General features: G+C 39.5%; 1 long non-coding RNA gene across 7 annotated transcripts; it reads right to left on the bottom strand.

Annotated features, from left to right (window-relative positions):
• Positions 1-2,602: 2,602 nt before the first annotated feature.
• Positions 2,603-26,153, bottom strand: LOC109444774 (uncharacterized). 7 transcript variants are annotated; one of them, XR_016018739.1, is made up of 6 exons: positions 25,887-26,153; positions 21,696-22,161; positions 20,462-20,526; positions 13,183-13,280; positions 4,322-4,424; positions 2,603-3,508 (listed from the first exon to the last, which is right to left on the bottom strand). It is a non-coding gene; the product is annotated as an uncharacterized LOC109444774 (long non-coding RNA). The 7 variants fall into 7 exon arrangements; XR_012497473.2 differs by lacking the exon at positions 2,603-3,508 and adding an exon at positions 3,545-4,048; XR_012497474.2 differs by lacking the exon at positions 13,183-13,280.
• Positions 26,154-26,294: the final 141 nt, after the last annotated feature.

The following is a 26,294-nucleotide window of genomic DNA, read 5'->3' as shown; positions in this document are numbered from 1 at the left end:
TTAAATAGGGGATGTCATTTAGGGACCACAATCCAGGCACCAGAGGTGGCTCATTGCCCATGAATTTTAATACTTGTAGGCCTTTCTGCAAGTACAGAAATAGGATATATTTTTGAAAAGAAAAAGTCATGAGTTTATATTGATACATCTAATTAAAATTTAATATTGATTTATTTCTATTAATGCCTTTGAAGTTATACTTCTATTCTCTTATACTGAAAATCTTGGTTCTTTACAACACTAACATAATTACTTATTACCTTACGCTATACTATATAGAAAATAGTTTCAAAATACTAATATAAAGACTTCTACTGGCAATATAACTATTGCCAAGTTAGATTTCTTCGCAGCTGTCTTTGCCCTTAAAATATATTCAAATATATGTATGTGTATATATATATATATATATTGCAGCAAATATACTATATTGTAGAATCACTTGAAATAATTGTCTTCTCTGTGCAATTACATTATTAACTTGATATACAGTTAGGTTCGTTGTTTTTAGTTTATTCTAAAATCTTAGGAATTGTCATTTTAAATCAAATTTAATTTTTTGAATGTGTAAAACACATTTATGTGATTCAAATGCCAAAAATATATAACGAATGTATTCAGAGAAGTCTCTTTTCCACCTTTGTCTCCTCCATCCTATGTTATATTAAATTGTATGAAATCACCAATAATTAACCATTTATCAGCAAAAATGGCAATTTCTATAATTGAACCATATATATCCCCACTCTTTCTTACAGAAAACATAGATACTATATATATCATTCTCCACTTTGCTTTTTTCACTTACATACATTGTAGCGATTATTCCTCCTCTTTCATTTTCAGGTGCATTGTCTTCCATGGTTTGATGCACCATGGTTTTTATTAAACCAAACCTTTATTACTGGACATTTGGATAGTTTCCAATCTTTTGCAATTCAAATAATGCCTACATGGGGGCAGCTGGTTGTCCCAGTGGTTGGAGCGCTCATAACACTAAGGTCGCCGGTTCAATTCCTACATGGGCCAGTGAGCTGCGCCCTCCACAACTAGATTGAAAACAATGACTTGACTTGGAGCTAATGGGTCCTGGAAAAACACACTGTCCTCCAATATTCCTCAGTTAAAAAATATAATATATAACAATAATGTCTACATGAAATAAAGCCTTGTGGGTATATAACTTCATATTTTAATCAGTAGGTATATTTCTTTTCTTAAAAGAAACCAACCCCGTCATACTTAACCTAAGTCATTCATTCTGGTAGACATTTGTCCTGATTCTTTTGGTACCCAGTGTCTTTTGAACACACTTCTGATGTTAGGAGAGTTTTCCCTTTCTTCGTCCCACCAAGTTACAATAGAAGGCAGAAGACTCGTTCCCTCTCCCCCTCCTTTGCAGCTAGGACACAGGCACGTGACTCGCACTCTTCTAATCAGAAACATCTGTGTGCGATTGTGGTGAAGAAGGGCATAATGAGAAGGGAAAGATTGCATAGTGCACTTTTCTGCTGGTGAGGATGGTAGCAGAGCCGCGTGGTTTGAGGAGACTGGAATGGTCTGTAAGGTTGAGTTCCTGATGCAGAAGTGGCATTGATGCCTTTGTCAGCTGTGGTTGCAGTGAGATTGAGCTCCTGGCAGCACATAGCTGCTGAGTGGTGATGGGGCAGCAGCCTGTTTTCCCATTAGGCCAATTGTGCTGCATAATTTGGGGTGATTTTCTTGGAAACTTAGCCTCAAAATTGTTTCCTCCTGTCTTCCCAACAATACCATGAGCTACCCAACATTCTTTGAATAAAACCCTTCCCTGCTTAATCTGTCAGCATCAGCTTCTGTCACTTACAATCAGGAAATAATTCATGCAGTAGATCCTGGGAGTCAGAGTGGGTATAGTTTTAGATACCATAGGACCTGGTCACTCTCTGCCTTGCCCTTTCATCCTTCTTCCTTCATCCTAAGTATGTTCTTGAGTTCTCGGATAAAAAGGACTGTGATACAATGAAAAGAATGGACTCATTAGGGGCCCAGCAGCTCTTCTTCAGGAAACCCCTCGGAATATAGTCAGTCAGAAGAAGTAGAGGGTGTTTGCCTGATTGCGGGAGGGGAAGAACAGGGCCAGACATCGGTAGTGGGAATGAGGTCAGCGGTGGCCCAGCAGAGCTTCTGAGTCAGACAGAATGGAAGGACTAAATGTAAAAATCTCACCCTCAAGTCAATAACTGGAGCAGGAGATCCTGAGAAAACAACTTCCAGATAATCAAGACCCAGTGGCAGGCTAGACCAGGTCACATGCATTAAGGCTATTAACCCGTTTATCTCTCATAGATGGCAAGTGTTTTCCCTCCCCAGTGTATCATTTGTCCTTTCATTTTGTATTTGTTGACCAAAAAGTTTTAAATTAGCATATATTCAATTCCACTGATATTTTTCTTTGTGATATCTTCCATTGCTTTTCTGTTTAGATTACATCCTCCCATTCTAAAAATATGTTCAATATTATATTTTAGTTTTTTATGGTTTTATTTATTTACATGTAACCCTTTATTCCGTCTAGAATTCATTTTGGTGTATGATGCGATCACCATGTATCTCAACACTTGGATAAAGCCGATAGGCTAAAAATAAGCAGGCAACAACAGACATGCTCTGCAAATTAAAAGAATGTTTTACAATAATGATATACAATTCTTTTACCTTAAAAATTATCAAGGATTAGGAAAAAAAAAAAACCATGAAGGTGAACATGAAGGAAAATGGCGTCCTTAAACTGCTGTTTTCAAACTTCTCCATTCTGCTTAAGAGCCCACAGTTAAATAGCAAGGAAGGTAAGAAAAGAAAAAAAAGAAAAAGAACCCAATTGGTTAAAGGAGACCTAAGAAACATCAACCCGACACAAATGTGGATCTTGTTTAGGTCATGATTCAAATAAGCCAACTTAAAAAAAAAAATGTGACAACTGGAATTTGAACACTGACTGTACATTTGAGGACAGTAAAGAATAATTCTTTATATTGTTAAGTGTAATAATTGTGCATGTGCTGTTAAACAAGTTTTTATCTTTCAGAGATACACACAGAAAGACACGATGTCTGGGATTTACCTCAAAATAACGTAATAGTTAGGGAGAGGGAAGGATATAAATGAGATAAGATGGGCTGTCAGTTATTAATTGTTGAAGTTGGGTGACGGGTGCATGAGGATCTATTATACTATCCTTTCTACTTTTATGTACATTAATATCTGAATTTTTCCACAATAGAAGTATTTTTTTAAATATTTAAAACAGACAGAAGATTTAAGAAATATAGTGGCAATGAGGTGGCTGTGGGAATTGTTAAATATTCCCAGTTAGGTGGTGAAGCTCCAGTTTCTCAGAATGGCATATTTGCGCCAGATCATGGTCTTGCTTAAGATGGCTGCACCTCACCAGTGTCCATGGAATTTTAACAACAGCAAATCTTAACTGAGAACCGTCTGCGTGTCAGATCCAATGAGGAAGGTTCTTCCACTGCGATGCAGAGATGAGCAACGTTACCAGTTACAGATACAGCATAACGAAATCACTGCTCCCACAAAAAGACACTAGTCATCTAAAATAAACATATATCATTTGTGTAATTTTAAAAATACACTTTTATTAAGAAAATAAAACATAATCAGACCATGTCACATTGCTGTTTAAAGTGAGCCACAGATTTTGTAACTGTCATCAGTACAAGGCTCCTTAGCCAGGCCTATCTCACGTCCAGACCCTGCCTCCTTCCTCAGCCCCACCGTCTGCCCCTTGTCCCCACACACTTTAAACTCCAGCAACAGGAAAGGACTTGCAGTTCCCAGGACATGCCTCATGGAGTCCACGTTCTCCTGGGGAGGTTTCATTCATTCATGAATCTCCTCTGAACCAGGCCTTAGGCTCTGTCTCATCACGACTTGGACTGCCCTTCTCCCTCCTCAGTTCATTCTTCCACTCTCATCTTATTTGTCATCTTCTCTCAGAAACCTTCTTTGAACCACTCAAGCTGAACGATGTGCCCCTTTTCTTTATTCTCTATATAGGGGACGGTGGGGGAGGAATGGGGCCATGTCTTATTTCTCCCACTGAACTCTGAGGGCAGGGATAAAGCGCTGCTCAGGCTTAGGGCCGGAGTCATATTAGAAGATAAAAAAAAAAAAGCTTGTTGAATAAATGAGTGAATGGATGAATGAAGCGTCCCTGTGAGCATATAAACCCACAAAGGCAAGGATTTTTATTGTTGTGTCTGCTTTATCCTTAGGACCCAGGACAGTACCTCGCACATTGAATATTTGTCGAAATAGTTACCTGTCAAAGAAAAATCAAGGAGGACGTCTACGTTAAGGGTCACCCTCTGGCTGCATGCTGTGGCCATCGTGTCTGTGGATTGGCGGAGGGCTTTGATTCAGGGCTAAAAAAGAAATTAGAGACCAGTCGTGTTTTGGAGGTCAAATACAATGAAATGTTTTCCATATTTTATTGCGCTAGTAACCCGGATTTAACTAAAACCTACCCCTAAGTCCAAGGGCATTTATTTATTTGTTTTTACAGGCATTGTTTCAGAAGTCACTAAAAAAATATATATGTATATTGATTTCACTTCCCCTAAAAAAAAAAGTCAAGCCTTTTGGAACTTAAGTAGATTCTCATTTGACACAAGTCATTTTCTATGTGACATATTGCTTACGGATCTAGAGGAATAGATGCAGTAATGGGGCAGCACGTGATTTCCTAGATCTGGAACAGCCGGGACCCAAGGAAAGCCATGAATGACATCACCCTCATTGATCTAATTTCTAAAAGACAATGGAATAATTTCTTCTTGCCCAAACCTTACTACAGTGATTTGGACCAGCAACTCCATGGCAGGACAATGGGAGGGCTTCATGGACAAAGGACAATTGTTGACCTCCCCCCAGCAGAAAGATGGTTTACAAAGTGACCTTTCTTAGGACTTCTGCCTGGGACTATTGTACACCACATGACAGGTGCTCTTACATAAGTAAGGATGAACCGGATTCCATTTGGATTTCTTTTCCTTTTGAAACTACCCTTCTCTGGAACTGTGCTCTCTAAAAGTCACTAGAACAACCAACAAGAGGGAAAAGTGAGACCTTGAACTCTCCAGGGCATTGAAGTAGAATTTCCTTTCCCTTTCTTTTCTCATCCACCTTTTCACGGCTGCCATCCTGCCATCCGCTGGGACCTCTTTTGAGAGGAGGTTTTATCCCGCCCCCCCAACCCCGCTTTCTTTCAGGATCCTGCCTCACATAATCTTCACTGGCGTTTCACAAAGAAAACTAGGACTCCTATTTATTTTATCCAACCTGCCACTACATTCAGCCCTGAACACAGCACGCTGCGCACTCTCCTCTCACAGAACAAACAGCAGAATGGAGCCTGACTATTTTCCATGAGGCTGATTTTTGCTAATCAAACACATGTATTCTCTGAAACACTTTCAGTGCTTGTTGAGAAATAAGTGGTACCAGAAAGGACAGTATCTCTCAGCATGCAACTTAGAAATGTATAGAACACAGATAATATTGAGGTCTTACGTGAGGATAACTCAATAACTTGTGGAAGAGCAGTAGGATCATTTTATAGTACGATCCAGATATGTACCCTACATGTACTCTCTGACCTAACAATTCTGCTGTAGGATTCTAGCTCACAGAAAGGCTCAGGTCAGGGAGCAAAGACATATGCATGGCATTACTTATTGAATCTCATGGATACAGACACAGAAACTGACAAAAAAAAGAAACATTAGATATTTTAATGTGGAAAAGTAAATGGCAGAATAATATACAATATATGACCCCATTTTTGTTTTAAAAAAATCCACACGGTGTGTATGTGGATGCATATACCTGTATATATTCATAGATTTAAAGAAAAAGGCTGGAAAGATAGCAACACTGTAATTGAATAAACGATCGAACTGCTTGCTGCATGACAGCCAATACGTTGAGTGTCAAGGAATCATGGCAAGGAAAGTGACCTTATTTGGGAAGCCAGAAAGCCGAGAAGATGGGGACAAGTGTCCTAAAGAACCATCTTGAAAAAGTACAGAATTCAGGCTTCTTTCATGCCATGGGAAGGAGGGAAGGGTTTGAGGTCAGGAGGTGATTGATGACCGCAGATCTCTGGATGTCAGCAAGGGTCCAAAGGGGATGGTGAAACTTCTTTTCTTTTGGTCAACAAACTCCAGTTGCTGTGGTCCCAGTCACAAGGTTCCTATAAATCTTTTGATAAACAATCATTATTTTTGTACATACCTTCCTTATCTCCTTTTGGAGCAGGGAGGTTGTTTCAGTAATTCCTAGGCTACAGGTGAGATTCCTTTAATGATTAGCATACCTATGCGCGGAAGTAAGCAGAAGTCGCTAACTGATATGTTAGGGGACCTGGGCAGGCTCAAGGAAGATGGAGTCAGAAAGACTGATTATTTTATTCTATTGCAACACCAAAATGTTAACAGGGGTTCCTTCCTCTGGAGAGTGAAATTGGGGGAATTTTATATTTTACTTCATGAACTCTGGTATTATTTAAATTTATTTTTAAAAATAAAGGAAATAAATCACTGGATTAGGATAAGCTAGTTAACATTTATAGAGTATTTATGCTGTGCTGGGCATGTGATGGACACTTCGTATATTATCTCACTTGTTCCTCCAAACTTCTGAAGTAGGTAATATTATTCTTGTTTACAGATGAGAAAACAGATTCTGAGAAATTACTTGCCTGAAGTAACAGGGATATTAAGTAGCAGAGCTGGGATTGAAACCCAGGCCTTTCTGACTCCAAGGCCCAAGATTTCCCATTGGTCCGATAACGCCGACTCTTATAACACAGTCCTGGTTCATAGATGGACATATTGGCACTGGCCATATGTCTGAATGTTAAGTTTATTCCTTGAAACGTTTTATTATGGAAATTTTCAAACATACACAAAAGGGGAAGGGATGGTATAATGAATTCATGTGCTCATTATCATCCAGCGTCAAAGATTATTAATATTCTGTCATTGTTCCATCTACCCCCACACACACAGTTGAAGCCTTTTAATGCAAATTTAAGATATCATATCATTTCACCATAAATATTTCAATCTCTGAAAATAAGGACTCTTTATATGGTATTACCCATTTTGTTTAATTATCTATCTGCCTAATTTGCCTCTCCAGGGGAAGGCTCATGTCTACACAGTGCTGGGCCCAGGGCCTGGACTTAGTTATATGTGCTAAAGAAACAGGCCAACCAGATTTAGTGGGGGGAAATCTAAAAGAAATTATGTCTTAAATATTTTAGAAGAAATTATTTTTCTTGTTGACAGCAGTCAGAGTGGTGGTTATGTCTAGAAAGGGGCCTGAGGGGACATTCGCGGACGATGGAAATCTTGTATGTCTTGTTATACAATATTAGAGGATGTTAGATAGAGGTAGACATAGTACAAATTCACCAAGCTATACACTGAAGAGCTGTGAATTTTTTGTATGTAATCATTCCTCAATAAAAATAAATGCATTATTTAAAAACAAAGACTTTAAAAAACATGATGTTGTGATAAATATCATTAGTACACATAATAAAACTTAACAATAATTCCTTAGTATGAGCAATATCCAATCCATGTTTTTTTTCCCAGATTATCTCAAAAATATATGTTTTAAATTTATTCAAATTTATATCTCTTAAGCCTTTGTCTCCTTCAATCTATAATTTCCCCCTCTTTTTCTTCATATGACTTATTTAATAAATAGAGAAACTGAGTCATTTGTCTTGTAGAATTTCCCATCTTCTTCATTTGATTTCATATATCCTTATGGTGTCGTTTAACATGCTTCTCTATCCTTTATATTTCTCACAATCTGGTGCTTAGAGACTTGGTAAATTCAGGGTCAGTTCTTTTGGCATGTCTAGTTCTTAAATGGTGATGTGTACTTCCTACTGCATTTATCAGGAGGTAATTAATGCCTGGCTGTCCCACTTTTAATAACATTAAGATTGAAGGGTAGGTTCAGGTGTTGCCAGCCTAATACATCCATTATAAAGTTCCACATCAACCTTTCACCTAATAGTTTTGGCAGCCATTGATGATTTTTGCCTAGATCCATTATCTCATTAGGGGCTTAGATTCATGTAAAATCCTATTAAGACAGGTTTGTGTTTTTTAACACCATCCTAAGATAGCAATGCTATATCTTAGTTTTGGGGCAAGGTACCCCCCACAAATCTTTTATCTATTACCCATCATGAGATATATATATATTTTTTTTATTATTATTATTATTTTTTTCTCCCCCCCCCAAGAGTAATTGACTTTTAAGCCTATTTTTAGGACTGTCAATATTCTGCAACCCTCTATGCCCCATGTGGGACTATTTTGCTACTTAGATTGACATTTTTATTAACCTGTTATTGGGAATTTTCGTCTATGTTTCAATTCCTAAATAGTTCATAAAAAGTAAGAAGAAAGAAAAGCTCTCCCATTGCTCTACGATAAAAGCCATTTAAACATCTCTGAATCATTTTCAATTTCATGCCCAGGGTAACTACCTTTTATGTTAGAAAACGCTGTTCCTTTCAGTGATTCTAAGTCTGTTCTTACTCACGCCACATTCACTGTGGCTTCTGTCCTGGGCCAGGTTCTGAGGATACAGACAGGGGAAGGCCCAGGCCCTGTCCTCCCAGGGTTCACAATCACCTACACTGATAAAACTAATAAAGAAATGTCCAGAAGGTTCTTGGGGTACAGGAAAGAGGCACCCTTAGACTATGGGATCGGGGAAAGCTGCTCACAGGACAAGACAAAGCAAATGTGTGGTGGTGATGTTTGAGGAAATGTTTAGGTGACTTTTGAAGTGGAAAGTAACTAGAGGAAGGGCATTCCAGGAAAAGAAAACCCACACAAAGGCATGGAGGCAGGAAAGAATAGGCCCTTTCAGATGGCTTTGCACATGGCTTTGTGTGGCTGGAGAGGAAGGTTTCTAGGGAGGGGTGGTGGAGCAGCAGCAGAGCTAGACGTGAAGAGCCTTGGCTGCCATGCTAAAGAGTAGGAGGTCCCTGAAGGATTTTAAGTAGAAGAGTGACAGACTCTAACTTATGCTGTATATGTTTTCCTCTGCAGATTTTTTTTCTTTTTTCTCTGTTGAGGTGAAATTCAAATAACATAAAAGAAATCATTTTAATGTGAACATCTCAGGGGCATTTAGCACCTTCACAATGCTGGACAACAACCACCTCTATCTAGTTCTCAAACATTTTCATCACCCCCAAGGAAACCCATGCCCAATAAGCCGGCACTCCCCGACCTCCCTCCCCCAACCCCTGGCAATCACCAATCAGCTTTCTGCTTACAGATTACCTATTCCCTCAGTACATTTTTCTTTCTAAAAATGATACAAGTAATATAGATTCACTCTAGAAGAATCAAAATACAGAGGAGCAAAAGAGAAAAATAAATATTACTCATAATCTTAGAATCGTAAGTAATTTTTGGAGGCTGCGTATCCTTCTGAACAGTTTTCTCCCAGTTTCCCCACCCCATCCCCCATGTACTTTACAGGGTCCTCCAACCTTCTGAAGTCTTCCCAGCTTCTGAGATATAAAAGAATTCTGCTCAAACCCCTATCCATAAACGGCAGGAAACCCAAGTCCCTACCAATATCTCTGAGGGTTCTGGGGATTTTTTGGAGGTGGGAATGGGGTGGGAGTATGTTGCTTTTGATCACCTCTAGCTCTGATTTTTCGCCTTGACTCCCACCCCTCATTTCACCTCCTGGACACATTGTCCCTTCTATAATTCCCCAATCCCTTCTCTCCCCACAGATAAGGTGCTAAACAAGGTGGTATGTTAGCAAACTTTTAGGAGAGATTTGGGGGCAAAAGAAGATGGCTTATATGGAAGGAAAAAAAAACTTGGAGAACAACTTGAAACTGAGAATAGAGTTCTTTTAGGAGTCCATTAGGCATTCTCACACTGGAAAACTCTCATTGGCCATTTCTCCACATGGCACTACAGCAGCTCCAGCTGCCTAGCCTCTCTCCTTTCCTCCATATCTTTTTCATTTTCCAAATTCAACCTCTTCTAGCTGTGAACTCCAAAACACTCATTTCTAATTCCCATTCCCTCTTGCACCAGGCAATTCAGCACCCCTTTTTCTTTGCTCCAAACTACAAAGAGATTCTAAGATATTTTACTAATTCAAAGCAGTCCCTCCCATCAGAACTCTAGTTCTGGGTTGTCAGACTAACCCCTTCTTTCCACGTACTGGCTGCATTTCCGTTATTGCTTTGTTATTTTAAATATCTTTCCATGAATATTTTTTGTTCCTAAATATTCTTCTTCCTCTTTTGAAGTGGCTGCATGCATCCCCTATTTTTGGACACTTAGGTTGTTTCCAATTCTTTATTATTGTAGACAGTGCCATGTTATATATTAGGATTATTAAGGATATAAGGGAGGAAAGGGGCACAGCAGGAGGGTATTTCAATACTGTCTTAAGGAAAAGGCAGTAGAGCATTCTGAATCACTGAAAACCTGTGCAAATTTTTTCTAAATAAACTTTAAAATAGATTTCTTTCACAGTCTTAAAAAAAAAGTTCCAGGTATTTTTATTGGGATCTTGTTAAATTTGTAGGCTTGGATGGAGGAAAATTAATATCTTTATAATATTTAATCTCCCAGTACATATAGAATGTAGAATGACTCTTCCTTTATTCAAATCTTTACATTCCATGGTAAAGTTTTATAGATTGGCACATTTATCATTAAGTTTCTTACTAGGTGCTTTGATTATTTTTGATTGCCATGATATATAGGTTCTTTTTCCATTATTTTTCTTAACTAATTATTGCCAATACACAAGGAAGCTATTATTTTTAAAATATTTCTGTCATAACTGGCAAACCTTCTGAACTCTCTTATTAGTTCTAAAAGTTTTTCAAGCAACCATATAATCTTCAAATAATGATAATTTTTCTCTTCCTATCAAATATTTATACCTCCCTCATTTCTTTTTCTTATTATTGCATTGATTAACACTTTCAGAATAATGTTAAATACTGGTAATGATAGTCAAATTGTTAATAGTAACGGAAAGGTTTCTAATGTTTTATTACTAAGTATAATATTGGATATTGGTTTAAAATCAACATTCCTTAACATATTAACATGTTAATTAAGATTTTCTAAAATCAAAAATGTATGTTGATTTTTATCAAAAAATTTTTAGCGTTCTGTTAAGATGATCATATTATATTTCTCCTTTGATACACTGATGTCATAAATTTTATAAATAGGTAACTTTAACATTGGTCTTTTATTACATCCATGGAGTAAACCTTATTTGGTGATGGAAATTTTCCTTTTAAAACTAAAACTGCAGGTTTAATTTGGAAAATAGATTGAAAGGAGGCAAAGTCAAAGGCAGAGAGCACATTTAGGGAGTGATCACAGTTCTGAAATAAAACAGTGGTAGTGGAAACAGAGAAGAGGTCTGGATCTGAAAGATATTGAGGAGGGAAGATCAATAGTGACTCATTGGCTACGAAATCTGAAGGAAATAAAGAACTGCTAGGTTCTTGGTTTGGTGACATTTACCAAGACAGGGCTACAGAAAGAAAAGCAGGTTTGGTGGGGGTTGGAAGAGAGGATAGAAGATGAGCTCACGTTGAGGAATGTTAAGTTTGATATCCTGAGGCGACACCTAGGCAGAGACAAGTAAGCCATCATATACATGGATCTGGGGCAGAGAGAGTTGGGTTGTAGATATTGATTTGGTAATTATCAGCGCATAGAACACAGCTAAGTGTGGAGAGTAAGAATCCAAGAAGGCTGAAAATGGAACTACAAAGGATATCTAATTTTAAGAGATGGAAGAAAGAAGAAGTCCTTAAGAAGACACAGTCAGAGAAGTAGGAACAGAACCTATTCTGTTAATCAGGAAAATAAGGGGAGGATAGAGTTTCAGGGAGAGAGTGATCAATAGTGTCCAAAGGAGCAAAACCGCCCTCAAGCTCAATACTAGAAAGTACCCTCTGGATCTGTCAAGCTCTTGCTGAGAAACTCCAGGAAGCAATTGCTGTAGAAAAGTGAGGGTGATACCTGCTTGTGTTGTGTATGGCACACAACCTTATTCCCCTAAACTGCTTCCTTTCCTCCAAAGGCCCCACCCCCCTCCCGGACCCGCGGCTGCCTCTGCTGAGTTCCCTAGAATCAGAAGTGAAGCCCCAGAGCTGCCTGACTTGCACACCCTCCCATCTGCATAGGTTTGCTCCTCCGCTCTCAGATAGGACGAAATGCTGTATCACCGGGCATACATACAATCTTTCTTCTGGAGCTGATATCAATGAGCCAGGGGACACACCGTGGAAGGTGTATGGTGAACGTGCAGGAGAGTTACCTTCTAGTGGGGCAAACAGCAACAAATGGGATATGGGAAACAGAAGGGAGGTAAACAGATGCATTTTTCTCCTTTTCCCCTTCCACAGACTATTTCAAGGTTGTGATTCCTCCCTGCGACCGTGACACAGAACCCCTATGGCTCAAAGATTCTACCTGCTAAGTTGGCTGCTGTTTCTCCTCATGGCTTGTTGGAAGCAGAGGCGGCATAACACATCACACTGCATTGCTTGTCTCGCCTTTTTCTTCTCTTTTACCTTCCTAAGCTTGTACCCTCCCCAAACCCACATAAAAAGAATCAGCAGTTTAATCTTGACCCCAGGCTCTATAACATAGAGAATTTGGGCTAAGACACAATTACTAAATTGGTAAATTGAATAGGAGAAAGACTATTTAAATCAAGTCTCCATTTGGACAATTTGAACCAATAGGATGTTGACAGCATGTGTACTACTTTTTCTGAGATTTCAACACAATATACTGAGAAAGGGGATAAAAAGGAGGGCACTGTAACAGCATGGACCAGGTTAAGAAAAACTGTCAAATTAGAAGATGAAAAGGATATTAAACATTAACATTGGAACAGCTGTTGGGCTCTCATATTTCCCCAGGTCAGATTATCCAAACATAGCAATCTCGTTTTATTTATAGTGACTATCAAAAGTACTAGTAACATCCAGCAAAAACTATCATCTACAAGATGTCTACTTACTTTGCTACAATAGAAGCAACCATTAACCCACTTCAACTCAACACATACCTATTGGGCCCTGTCACGTGGAGGGCAATGTCCTGGGCTTTGTGGGGGTAGGACAGATGCTGAGGGGAGGCTTCGCAGATGAATAAGACAGATGTACCCTGAAAATGATATAACCTGAGGTAGAATCACAATAAAGTACACAGATCATTATTATACAAGGTCATCTAAAATTTAAAAAGTACAAATTTTATTTTCATCCAAAAAGGTACAAATGAAATTCTAGGAAGGTCAAAGCAGGGAGAGAGTATGTGAACAGAAAATAATCAGGGAAAACTTCATTGAGAGAGGCAATACATTTGTTAAACAAAATTTTATTAGTTGGCTATGGGGGAAGGATAGACAGATTTTAACAGTAAAACTAAAGACACAGAGGCAGGAAATAATTGAGTATAACTGTAGAACGACAGACCTTGACAGTTTTGAGGGATATCATCCAAAAACTTCGAGAACCCCCAAATAGTCATATATCACTATATTATATATTTCCCCCATAAAATGCATACAGAATGCTGAGTATATAGCTATAAAACCTGAGTATGTAGCTAGTTATAAATCAGGTGATGTGAAGGATGAACTATCAGCTAGGTTTACACACCAGTATCAACTAAATGACTTGCATGTTCATCACATGTCTCAATACAACCTTTATACTGAAGAAGAAACGCAGTTAAGATTGCACGTGCACGCATGCACACAAACATGCACACAAACCAAAAGCAAATGAACGGTGGTCTCCACTGCTTGACTTGCTGCCAGAAAGAGAAACTGAAAGAACAAGAAGCAGTTACCAAGAAGACCCTGTGTCCACAAAGCAAAGCCCTGAAGAGTAACTGACTCTCTGAAGTCTAGATAACATAGGTTTCAGAAGCTTTGCCTGAGCTCAGTCAGCAGGAACAGTGATGAGGACACTGAGGATTTGAAAAGAAACAAACACCAGTTAAACTCATGGCCATTATCCCGAGATACCAATACCGCAAATCTGATTTTAACAAACTAACAAAAAAACCCACTAAAACCAAAAAGAAAATGTCCTGCTTACTAGAAAAATATTTCCCTGTACTCTTGAAGTTGTAACACATTGAATGGATATTACAAAAAGAAGTAAAGCCATGCTTAAGCAGACTGTTTAAATAATGAATAAGAGAGAATTTTCTCGTCAGTAATCCCTGAACCTCATCTTTAAAGGCCTTAAATATATAATGAAAATTATTAAGATTATTAGGCAGCTGTTAAACATGGTCATTAGGAAAACTACATAAAAATAATGACCTTTAAATAATGTTTAGTGAAAAAAATCAAAATATAAAACATTTGGAATTATAATACTAGCTTATGTTTATTAAAGATTTACAAGTGAAAAACTTATATACATATGGGTATGAATTATGATGGGAATCATTGTATTAAGATATGAGATTTGGGGTAATCTTTATTTGCTTCTTCAATTTAAAGGTTGTCTTCAGATCCCTAGCAGAAGAGACATTGGGTTTATTGTACATATTTCTAAAGAATACAACTGGGACCGGAAAGTACAATAATCCCTCTTTATTGTCTGAGCAGAGACAGTAGGTTTGGCTAAGCAAGGCCCAGGCTATTGGACAGGAGCCCTTGGGAAGAACAGAAGTAAAAAGGAGCCTTCTCTGAGCAAGACACGTACTTTCCAGGTCTCTGTACTCTGCTGAAAAGAGTGGGTCTCTTCATCCCTGGGTGTGAGAGGACAGCCCTCTGCCAGAGGTGTGCTGCTCGCTTCCCTCCTGCCATAATGCTCTGAGAGTGGACAATACTTAGGCCAGAAGGGAGAGGCTGATGGGCAGGATGGTCCAGAGCAGCGGGGCTCCCACTGGTGCCAACATCATCCTGTGTAAGATGTGGAGGGCCAAACAATCTGGTGTGGAGGGCGTGACTCAGACATAATAGGCTTCTCCCCAGCCTAGGCTCAGATGCAGTGTATGGGCTATTTGCACGTCATTTCCTTGTACAGTAGGTGGAAGAGTTTTACATAAAATCAAGAACAGCATTTTAACAAGGCTGACCAAACATGGAAGAGGCTGCCTCAGAAACTGTGGGCTCTTCGTCACTGGCCTCTGAGCTGGGAGGAATGATGCTATGGTCGTTGTTATGTTAGAGAGGGAATTCTAGCTCTGGGATGATTTATAGTTAAGATGAGAAAAACTCCTTCCAGCCTGAGATTTTGATTTCATTGGAGCCTCACACTCTCAAAACTCGGCTTTCTACTGACCCCTAGAGGCTTACCTGTAAACATTACTACAAAGCTCAGCCCCAGGAAAGCTTCGTTCCTTCTCAGTTCAAATTTTCAACTCCACTTGGGCCTACAGCTGAACCCCTTCTCCAGATATCCCCAGGGGAGGAGTTTCACAAACGACTAAGTATTATGAGCTTTCAATATTACCACATCTTGACACAGCTACAGGACCAGAACAGAAACACAGTTAAAGGAAGTTCCCTCTCCTTCCCAGACTAATGGAGAAGGAAACAGGTCATATACATGACAAAATGAGTTACCACATGTGGTAGACCCTGACACATGAACATTGAGTAAATAATAAGATCCCTGTGGTCGGGTAGAAGGGCTTTTGGGGAGGGAATGAAAGTAGAGCTGGTTCCTGAGGAAGAAATAACCCCAGAAGGTAAGGTAGGGTAGGAACAGACGCCAGTGATGTAGCAAAAGAACCTGGGCTTTGAAATCCAACAGACCTGCATCAAACTCTGGCTTCTCCTCCTGAGCTGTGACTTCAGCTAGTTTCTTAAAGTCTCTGAATATCAGCTTCCTCCTCTTACAAGGGGAATACTCAGGCCTTCCTCGAAACCTTGTATGGATTAGAGGTAACACACGTGAATTGGCTTGTTCAGTGTCTGGCACACGATAAATATTCCAATGGCAGCTTGTATTGCTGTGGATTTGACACAGGCGTGAACTGGGTGTTCAGGGAACATAACATGAGACAAACTGATTGGGGGTGAGTGTTTGTGTGGAAGCATAGGAAGTGTGCCTGAGGCAGTGTTGTGTGCTAGAGAGAATCCAGGACGAGGAGTCAGGAGACCTCGCTTTGAGTTCCTGATCTCATTTTACCAGACAAGTCACTTCCACTTTCTCTTGGCCTCTCTTTCCCATTTGTAAAATGAGGATGTTGCTCTAGAGAAGTTTTGTTTTTGTTTTTGTTTTTTGTTTTTTTTTACCATGGCTGCATATGGGAATCATCTAGAAAGCTTTAAAAAATTCTAATGACCATGCTGCATCCCAGGCCAACAAAAGCAGAACTTCTGGGGCTGGGACTCCAGGCAACAGATTTGTTTTTCTTTCTCTTTCCTTTTTGTTTTGTTTTGTTTTGTTTTGTTTTGTTTTAAACAGCTTTATTGAGCTATAACTGATATATTTTAAAAGGCACATATTTAATGTAATTTGACAACTTTGGATATATGCATACATCCATGATATATATCATCACCACAATCAAGGCACTAAACATGTCCATCACCTCCAAAAGTTTCCTTGTGTCCCATTTTGTGTGTGTGTGTTAAGAATGCTTAGTAAGAAATCTATTAGGCTCGTGCACAAGTAATTGCGGTTTAAAAGGTTCAAAATAATTGCAAAAACCGCAATTACTGTGCACCAACCTAATACACTCTTACCATTTTTAAATGCATGATACTGTGCTGTGAATGACAGGCACTGCACTGTACAACAAATCTTTAGAATTTATTCTTCTAGCATCACCGAAACTTTACACCCATTGAACAACAACTCCCCATTTCCCTCTTCTCCCAGCCTCTGGCAACCGCCATTCTACTCTCTGCTCTTTGACTATTTTAGATACCTCATAGAAAGGGAATCATACAGTATTCATCCTTTAGAGACCGGCTTATTTCACTTAACACAATGTTCTCCAGGTTCATCCATATTGTTACAATGGTAGGATTTCCTTCTTTATTGAGGCTGAATAACATTCCATTGTACGTATACACCACATTTTCTTTATCTATGTATTTGTTGAGGGCCCTGTGGGTTGTTTCCATGTGTTGGCTGCAATGGTTAATAATGCTGCAGTGAACATGGGAGTGCAAATCTCTCTTTGGGAATCTTGATTTCAATTCTTTTGGATATGTACCCAGAAGTGGAATTGCTGGATTGTAGCATAATCCTATTTTTATTTTTTTTAAGAACCTCCATACTATATTCTGTAGCGGCTGAACCATTTTACATTTCTACTAACAGTGTACAAGGATTCCAATTTCTCCCCATCCCCACCAATTCTTATCTTTCGTTTGTTTGTTTTTATAATAGCCATTCTAACAGGTGTGAGGTGATATCTTTTGTGGTTTTGATTTGCATTCCCCTGGTGATCCCCTCATGTTAAGCACCATTCCATATACCTGGTGGCCATATGTTTATCTTCTTTGGAGAAATTTCTTTTCAAGTACTTTGCTCATTTTTAATCGTGTTATTTGGGGGTTTCTGCTATCGATTTGCAGGAGTCTCGTGTATTTCAGATATTAACCCTTTATCAGATAATGGTTTGTAAGTACTTTCTCCCATTCCATATTGCCATTTCATTCTTTTGATTGTTTCCTTTACCATGCAGAATTTTTTTTATTTGATTTAATCCCACTAGTCTATTTTTGCTTTTGTAGTCTGTGCTTTTGGAGTCATACCCAAGAAATCATTGCCAAGAACCAGTGTCAAGAAGCTTTTCCCCTATGTTTTCTTCTAGACCTTTTGTAGTTTCAGATCTTACAGTTAAGTCTTTAATCCATTTTGAATTTACTGTTGTGCATGGTGTAAGATAAGGGTTCGATTTCATTATTTTGCATGTAGCTGTCCAGTTTTCCCAATACTATTTGTTGAAGAGACTGTCCTTTCTTCATTGTATATTCTTGCCGAAGATCAGTTGACTGTATACTCATATGCATGGGTTTAATTCTGGGCTCTCTGTTTTGTTCCACTGGTCTATATGTCTGTCTTTATGGCCATACTATATTGTTTTAATTATTATGGCTTTGTAATATATTTTGAAATCAAGAAATGTGATGCCTCCAGCTTACAGACAGCAGATTTCTTTTTTTAATTGGGGAAGGGGAACAGGACTTTATTGGGGAACAGTGTGTATTCCAGGACTTTTCCAAGTCAAGTTGTTGTCCTTTCAATCTTAGTTGTGGAAGGTGCAGCTCAGCTCCAGGTCCAGTTGCCATTGTTAGTTGCAGGGGGTGCAGCCCACCATCCCTTGGGAGCCAAACCAGCAACCTGTGGTTGAGAGGAAGCGCTCCAACCAATTGAGCCAGCTGGCCACCCGGGAGCTGAGCGGCAGCTCACTGACTTCATTCTAGTTGCGGAGGGCGCAGCTCGCTGGCCAATGTGGAAATCGAACTGGCAGTCCCATTGCCCAGAGCTCACACTCTAACCAACTGAGCCACCCATCCACCCAGGCAGCAGATTTTTAAAGCTTTCCAGCTGATTCAAAAGTGCATACAAGGTTGAAAACCATTACACTAGATAATTTCTAACATGTTTTATAGTTCTAACATTAGGAAGATAAAAAAAGAATTATTATATAATGGCTACTATTTATTGAGTGATGTCAGGCACTTTACCAAGAGCTCTTTATGAGAGCTCTTGTATGTGCTATTTAATATTCACAATAAACCTAAGGCATGGGAATTTTACAGATGAAGAAATGAGTTTAGAAAGATTTTCATTTGCCCAAAACCATGTAGCTCAGTATCAGAGCCAGAATTTTAACATAGATCTCTCTGATACCTAAGTGAAAACTTAACCACTATATTCTACCATTTCACGTAACTCTTACACCACATTGGAAATGGTTTTTTTATCCTGCTTACTTGGAGGCAAATGTCAAGATCCTAATGTCTGTGAATGGAGGTATTTCTGTGAACTTAGGGGTTTTTACTCTGTTTCACAACAAGTATTTTTGGTTAAGGTGGGTCACTTTCTAAATATGGACTATAACAGATACATTGCTTTTTATTCAGTGTTTCCGTACTGAAACTGTTGGCCACAGAGCGTGAGTGCCCCACCACCACCACCACCACCACCAAACAAAGGGGTAAGATGCTGCCATCTTGTGGCAGTCTTTGTAAGACCAGGTGCGTAAGCCAACAGTGAGGAGAGCCCAGTAGACAAAATTCTAACCAACCTGCCACTTTGCCATCCTTGTGTTATCTTCCTATCGCTTTGTTTCTCCAAATACAATATTAGGAATGAATCAATACAGCAACATAAAAAAATAGGTAAGAACTGAAGACAAATAATGAAGCTGCCCTTTCCTACTATTCATAGTTCCTACTATTCATAGTCGTGTGTCACCTTTGTCAAGTTACTGAACTTTTCTGGGTTTGAAAATTTCTTATTTGTGAAATGGACACAATAGCATCCACTTGTTAGTATTGCTTTAAAACCAAATTAAAATATAGATGTTAAAGATCCAGGCAAATTGTAGCCATTTGACAAACAGTTCCTCATTCCCTTCCCCTTTCCCGGTCCTCCTCCCCTTCCTCTATTTCTAAGCTCTTCCCACTTAATCTATCCTAGTCTTCTGTTTTCTATCCACTTGCCTCAGTGTTTTTCTCATTGTTCTTTCAGTTTCTGGGCTCCATCCTATCCCCACCCCCTCACACACACAGAGGGGTATCCACAGTTACACACATGAGCCCCTACCTTGGCAAGGTAAGTCTTGGTAAGCCTCTCTGCATTATCCAATTCTGGCTGACCATCCCTCCACTTCAGCATTTATGCTGCCCTGGGTATTATAATGCAAAAACACCTCCCACTGGGTTTCACTGAGCAGTTTCCCCAGTACTGACAGCATCCTATGATCGTGTCAGAGTCTGGTACCCTCAAATTCTGTTTCTCCCTCATCCCGATCCTTTCACCGCAACCTGGGAGACCTGACACACAAGCCTCAGCTCCCTCAGACCTCATTTTCCACCACTCTCCCACCTTCCTCATTCTGCTCTGCCCACTGGTCTCCTCCCGTCCCTTCTGTTGCTCCCTTGTCCTGAAAGGCTCTCCCAGATAGCCACGTGGTTTGCTCCCCTATTTCTCCACATTTCCACTCAAATAACACCTTTTCAGAGAAGGCTTCTTTGACATTCTATGTAACTATATGAAATAGCACAAACACACAAAAAAACCCAGTAACTTTCTACCCCCTTTACCCTGCTGAGTTTTCATTTATAGCACCTCTTACCACACATCGTACTGGTACGGCACTAGAGCAAAGGTGAGTGAGTTGTAGCTTCTTACCTTGTTCTTCTGTGGGAGGGCAAAGTTCACTTCGTGGGGCGTTGGGTCCTCAGCAGCAGATATACCTGGACACATTAATTATTATGCTTGTTAGCTGGTGATAACACACGTAAGACAAAGCTCCAGAACCTTATTTCTCATTCTTGCTGCTGCTACTCCTCAACACTTAGTTTGTCTTCCCTTCCATATATTTTAGAATTTCTGCTTCTTCGGGTTTCATCTGATGCTGGTGTTTACCATCTAGGGTAGGAATTCTAAATCCAGAGTTCATGGAAGGGCTTCAAAGGATCTGTAAACAACTTAAAAGTATTGGCAAGCTTTTTGGGGTAAGTTTGTTTTCTGAGGCAAGGGTTCAGGACATTGATGAAATTCAAGAGGTCTACGACTCCCCCCAAAAAGATTAAAAAGCATAGTTTATGGGATGACAATACAGTGTTTCCCTATCGTAATATGCATAATACACAACCATGTTTAATAGTATCTTGTCTTTCTCAATATAAGCACTGAGAGTAAAGGGATAGTACTTATTCATTGCTGTGTTACAGGGCTTAGCACACTGGCTGGTGCCTGATTCTCAATAACTACTTGTTCAATGAATGAATACTCCATGGTGATAACAGCCTATTAATCAGTCATTCTGTCCATAATCTTCATTGAACAAGCCTTGTTCTGGGGTTAGCGTGTGTCTCGGCAGATTATGTTCACAACCCACTGATAAGGGAAGAATTAATCCTACAAAAAACCACAAATCTCACTTTTAATATAGAAGAGCCCATCATACGACACACTGTAAGAGAAGCTGAGTAAAGATGAAATAGCTGGTTGAGCATCAGAAAGGGAACAGTGAATAGGAAGTTACGTGGAGTGAAATTCAGAAAGAGGCGGCTCCCACAACTGGAATTCAGAGTTGACAATCCTGGCAAGAATCAGGTTTGTCCAAAACTAGACAATTCAAAACTAGAAATTCAGGCATATATTCAAACCAGTTCCATCATTAGAGACAAACGGAAGTTGAAAAACCAATTGGCTGAGGTTTGTATTTCTAATAGATTAGGTACAGTATAAAGGATGTCTGGCATCTGTATACTAACTTAGTTATAACCTTTATTTAAAAAATACAGGTTGACTCAGCTGATTAAATTGCATTTGGTGTGTGTGTGTGTGTGTGTGTGTAGTTTATGTTTTTATATTTTACATTTTATATTTAAGAGATTTTAAAGAGATTTATAGATACCTTAGCAGTAAGTCCCGTTATTTCATAGATCCCGTTTTTCAGGCAACAGAATCCTTCACAGTAAAGAAAGGGCTGCAACAACAGTTACCAAACAGGAACTCATTGACTCTGCTTCCATTCATTATTCAGGAGAGTCAAACATCCTTCCTTTCTCCCAAATTGTTCTGTGAAGTGCACCTGCGAGGACTTGTCTTCATTACTATTTTCTTCCAGCCTGCTCCAGCGTGGCTCTCGGTAGAAATTACTCCATTTCTGTTGAGGCTTAAAGGGCAGATAGGCCTCTGGTACCTGCCCAAAGCACTCTGCAGCTGCTGGTGTCCACAAGTGCCTGCCCCAAAGCTACCAAGGTCCTATGCTGAGGCCTTTTCTTCCTAAATGGTGCTGTGGGCGTCACCATCTCTTGTCATTGCTAAAATCACTGGTGCCAACTCAAGTTCTGCAGAAGCCACCTGCTGTTCCAATTTTACTAAAAAGTAAAAAGAAAACATTAAGAGCAACTTCTATTTGTGTGTGATATTATTTTACTACTTTAACGAATTTTACTTAAAATAGTTATAATTAAAAAAAACAAAATAAGTAACAGGTTTACAGAAAAATTGCAAATATAGTACAGAGTTCCTATATATCCCAATTCCAGTTTTCCCTTATTATTATTTCCCTTGTATTATTAACATCTTATATTAGTAGGGAACTGTAAAGTAAATACAATGTGACTTAGGTGCCCCTTTGGGCCTTCCACTTGTTGCGTCAGGGGAACGCTCTGTCCGGTGGCACCCGGACATTGACTCCCCAGTCAGCAGGAATAAACTCAGGAAGGCCTTGCCAGCCCCTCTGGTTGAACAATAGCTGACTCACTGGTGGAACGCATGAATAGGATCACGTAGGTTGCCCTGTGGCCATAGTAACTTTATGTACACTGTGAAACTGCCAGAATCGTGTCCTCCTGCCTTCTACCCTAATTACCCTGAAACTTGTGACGCATTGTCCCCATGCTTGCTGATTGTAATCGCTATGGCCTAGCATTCTTTTCCGACTGGTAATTTATAAAACCCTATATAACTAGGGTCCTGGGGCAGCCCTAGTGGGAACTCTCCGATGGGGATGTTCACCGGACACACCTGAAGCCGGGAGGCTGTCTTGGTTCCCCAGTGCCTTGGAAACACTCTTCGGGTGGTGAGAACTCGCTGCTGCTCTTTGTCTTACTTTGCTTTATTCTGTCTATCTTACTTATTGCCTCACTTAATAAATAGTTTTGCTGCCTCAACTCCGTCTCAGTGTGCGTGGTGAATGCATACTCGACACCCAAATTCTGTGGCCACTTAAAACGTAGCCCCTTGCTGCTACAGGAACATTTGTCATAATTAACAGACCAATGTTAATATGTTATTAACTAAACTCCATATTTTATTCAGATTTCCTTAATTTTTACCTAATGTCCTCTAGCTGTCCCCAGATCCCATCCAAGATAGTACATTACATTTAGTCATCATACTTCCTTAGGGTCCTTTGGCTATGACAGTTTCTCAGACATCCCTTATTTTTTATGATCTTGATGATTTTGAGGAGTACTGGTCAGATATTTTGTAGAACATCTCTCAGTTGGGATTTGTCTGATGTTTTTCTCATGATTCGATTAGGGTTACGTGTTTTGGGAAAGAAGACCACAGAAGTTTTCATTACATCATACCAAGGATACATACTATCAGCATGACATCACCGTCGAGGTTAACCTTGATCATCTGGATGAAGTCATGTGTGTCAGGCTTCTCCACTGCAAAGTTACTCTTTCCTGCCCTGCCCCCTTTCCATACTATTCTCTTTGAAACGAAGTCAATGTGCACAAATCACGCTTAACAAGTGAGGAGCTATGCTCAACCTCCTTGAAGGCTGAGTATCTACATACATTATTTAAAATTCTTCTGCATGAGACAGTTTTATATGCTCTCCCATTTATTTATTTACCCTATTATTTATGTATGTCACTATGCCTTCAGGGTTATTTAATTTATATTTTGAGCTATAACCTAACACTACTTCCTTTTTTTAATTTCGTTGCTCAAATTGTCTAGCTTTGGCCAGCTCTTTCAATTGGCTTCTACGTCCCTTTGACATACCTCCATCTTTTAAAAACTTTTTATGACTTTTTTACTTTCTAGCACTACAAGATGTTCCTGGTTCACTTTGTATATTTCCTGTCCCAGTTCTATTTTTTTTTTTTAATTGGGGAATATTGGGGAACAGTGTGTTTCTCCAGGGCCCATCAGCTCCAAGTCATTGTCCTTCAATCTAGTTGTGGAGGGCGCTGGCCCATGTGGGAATCGAACCAGCAACCCTGCTGTTCAGAGCTCATGCTCTAACCAACTGAGCCATCCAGCCAGCCCCCTGTCCTAGTTCTTGAATCAGCGATTTCTCTAAGGAGCCCTGGTTCCTTTTATTAGAGAATGGCATGGGAAACCAAGATCTGGGCACCAGGTGTACTCATTCTACCAGGGCATCCTACTTTCTAGGCCTTCCCAGCTGACAGAATAAGGACATACATGTTTATATACTACTAACACACACACACACACACACACACATATATATACACACACACACACACACACACACACATACACACACACACACACACACACACACACACATATATATGCATATCTATAAATGTATGTAACCATCTGTCTCTACATTAAGCTAAACATGAGGTCATAGTGATAATCTCCAATTCTAATTCATTACTACATGGATCATTCTAGCCTTTTCCCCTGTGTATAAGTTTTCAACTAGAATGCAGTGCTGATGTACAGTTCCTTTTGCATTTAGTTTTATAGACTCCAATCATTTCCAAAGTTACTTAGGTCAGTATTTTTTCACTCATCTCCTTCCATGAGATTGTTCATACATTTATAATATAGTTACTTTATTCCATTTTGGGATGCTCATAAATGATTTTTAAAATTTCCATACATTAAGGTTCTATGCGTTTGGACAAATGCATAGTGTCATGTACCCACCATTACAGTATTATGCAAAAGGGTTTCACCACCATAAAGTATCCTCTGTTGCTTAAGCTATTCAACCCTTCTCTCCCATTGAATCCCTACTGATCTATTGTCTGCCTCTATAGTTTCCCCTTTTCCAGAATGTCTTATAAATAGAATCATACAGTTTGTAGTCTTTCAGACTTGATTCTTTCGCTTAGCAATAAGCATACATTTAAGATTCATCCATGTCTTTGCTTAACTGGATAGCTCATCCCCTAAAATTTTTTTTTTATTTAATTGTAGTAAAATACACATAAAATTTACCATCTTAACCATTTTTAAGTATGTGGTTTAGTGGTACTCAGTACCGTATTTTGCTGTGTATAATGTTCACCCATGTATAATGCGCACCCTACGTTTTTGGCCCAAACTTTCAGGGGAAAAAAATCTTTCATTTTAATTTTTTAATCAAATTTGTATTTGTTTACATTTAGGTACTCTTTTGTGTGTTATAAAGCAATTTTCGCATTTATTTTTTAACATATTATGGTACAGCAAATTTTATGTAACAAATAATTACAAAACACAACAACATACACAAGGTACAAGAAATTTTATGTACCGGTAACAAACTTATGATATTTATGCATCATAGAAAGCCAAGAACTCTTTGTCGTTGCAAGCGCATCGTAAGTTCAACAAAACCGATTATTGTGTTCCACGGTATTATTTTGCATACGGATATTTTTATTGATTTCTAGAGTTACACTTTCAACTCATAAGCATAAATAAAAGAATTAAAAACATTTATATAGATACGGAATTAGTACTGTCCATGTATAATACGCTTCCTTATTTTTCCCTCACAGATTTGGGCAAAAAAGTGCGCATTACGTATACACTGCAAAATAACATTACGTATACAAGGCAAAATACGGTACATTTACATTGTTGTGCAACCATCACCACCATGCATTTCCAGAAAGAAGTGTCTTCATCTTGCAAAACTGAAACTGGACTTGGGCATCACACCTGCTCTTTCAACTTTCAGCCAGCACTTGCTGAACACCTATATGCTAGTCTCTGTGCTACGTGGTTTTCATGCTTTTTAAAACAAACTGATGAGGTGGGTCAGAACTACGACCCACAACACAATGAGGCAAGTGAAGAAAACTAACTTGATTATCATGGAGACCCAGATGCATACCGTTCCTCACACAGGTCAAACGTTGGTTCGCTCTTGGGAAGTCTACTGCCACTAAACCATCCCGGCCTCTGTGCTGCACCTCCGTCACCTCCCATCTTCTCAGTCGCCCCATTAATAAAACCGAGGTGGTTGGCGAAGACGCTCTTTAGGGGTCCTTCGAGTTCGACAGTTTCACAGTTTTAAGAGCAGGTAAGAAAACCTTCGGCTTCCTCCCTTAAAAGCAGCTGTCAAAGCACAGCGGTCACTTCCCTGACCATGCCACGCAGGGCCGAACAAGCACTGGGTCCGGCCCCGAGTCCTGGGGTCCCAGGTCAAGCCGCTCGCAAGGGCGCAGGGGCTGCCCAGCGCATGCGCAATGGCCTCCGGACGCGCGGCTCCGGGCCCCGCTCGCGCCGGGTTTCCAGTCCC

Source organism: Rhinolophus sinicus, chromosome 14 (assembly GCF_057876585.1).
Source record: "Rhinolophus sinicus isolate RSI-liver-muscle chromosome 14, RSI-T2T, whole genome shotgun sequence".
NCBI classification, from domain to species: domain Eukaryota; kingdom Metazoa; phylum Chordata; class Mammalia; order Chiroptera; family Rhinolophidae; genus Rhinolophus; species Rhinolophus sinicus.
The sequence above is the reverse complement of the archived record's forward strand: the minus strand, read 5'-3'. Positions and strand labels throughout refer to the sequence as shown.